The following is a 1,426-nucleotide window of genomic DNA, read 5'->3' on the forward strand; positions in this document are numbered from 1 at the left end:
AACTACCAGCCGCTCCGCGGGAGAAAGATGAGGCTTTCTACTCCCGTACGGATTTACACCCTCGGAAACCCTGTACAGGGTCGCTATGGGTCGGAACTGACTCGACAGCACTTAACAACAACAACAGCATATATATGTATATATATAGAGAGCTCTGGTAGCGTAGTGGTTACGAATTGGGCTGTGAACTGCCAGGTCTGTAGTTCGAAACTACCAGCTGTTCTGAGGGAATAAGATGAAGTGTTCTGCTCCCATAAACATTTACAGCCTCAGAAACCCTGTACAGGGCCACTATGAGTCGGAACCGACTCTACGGTATCTAACAACAACAATATATCTATATCTATAGATAGATAGATAGATAGATAGATAGATAGATAGATAGATAGATAGATAGATATAGTGTACTGTTAAGTTGGTTCCAATGCACAGCAACCCTGTGTAGTGTTTCTGAGGAATAGCTGGTGGGTTTGAACTGCTAATTTTGCAGTTAGCAGTACAGTACTTACCCTACAGTGCCACACCAGGGCATATATATAGTGCTGTCGAGTCAATTCTGACTTATAATGACCCTGTCTAGGGTGTCTGAGTAGCAGATGGTGGGTTTGAACCTCTGACCTTGCGGTTCAAACTGACCTTTGCTTATCCTATAATGCCAAACCAGGACTCCTATATAGATAGATAGGTAGGTAGATTTTTTTCCAAGAAGATTAATTTGGTTGTTGTCTAGAAAATGGGCAAGAGTAGGGGCATAAGGTCACTTGAATTATGGCCACTGTCAGACAAGAGTTGTTGACACTTGGGGCTAGTACTGATGACTTAGGCTAGAAGTCATCAGATAGTGAATTTATCCAGAAGGCCAACCAACAAGCCTTGCTGATGACTTGAATGCAGTGTGTAGTAGGATGAGAAAACTCAAAACGACACAAAATTTACCCTGTGCACTTGGGTGCCTTTTTATCGAGCTAGGGAACACTGGGAAGAATTCTATATAAAGTCTGTTAAGTTTGAGACATCTAAGATCATGGATCTTAGAAGCCATTTGATATATGAGATTAGGGTTCAGGGAAGTGGTTAGGATAAGAGATATACATTTGGAGTCGTCAGTATATAGTTGGCCTTTAAAGTCATGCAAAGAAGACCTCTTTTTCTCTGGTACAGTGGCTACGCTCTCAGCTGCTAATCAAAAGGCCGGTGGTTCGAACCTATCAGCTACTCCACAGGAAAAAGATGTGTTAGGCTGTTCCTATAAAGATTTGTTGTTGTTAGGTGCCATTGAGTTGGTACCAATTCATAGCAACCTTATGCACAACAGAATGAAACGCTGCTGGAACCTGGGCCAACCTCACTATTGTTGCCATGCTTGAGCCCATTGATGCTGTCACTTGGCCAATCCATCTCATTGGGGGTCTTCCTCTTTTTGTCT

The sequence above is a fragment of the Chrysochloris asiatica genome, unplaced genomic scaffold (genome assembly GCF_000296735.1).
Source record: "Chrysochloris asiatica unplaced genomic scaffold, ChrAsi1.0 scaffold00154, whole genome shotgun sequence".
In the NCBI taxonomy this organism is placed as follows: domain Eukaryota; kingdom Metazoa; phylum Chordata; class Mammalia; order Afrosoricida; family Chrysochloridae; genus Chrysochloris; species Chrysochloris asiatica.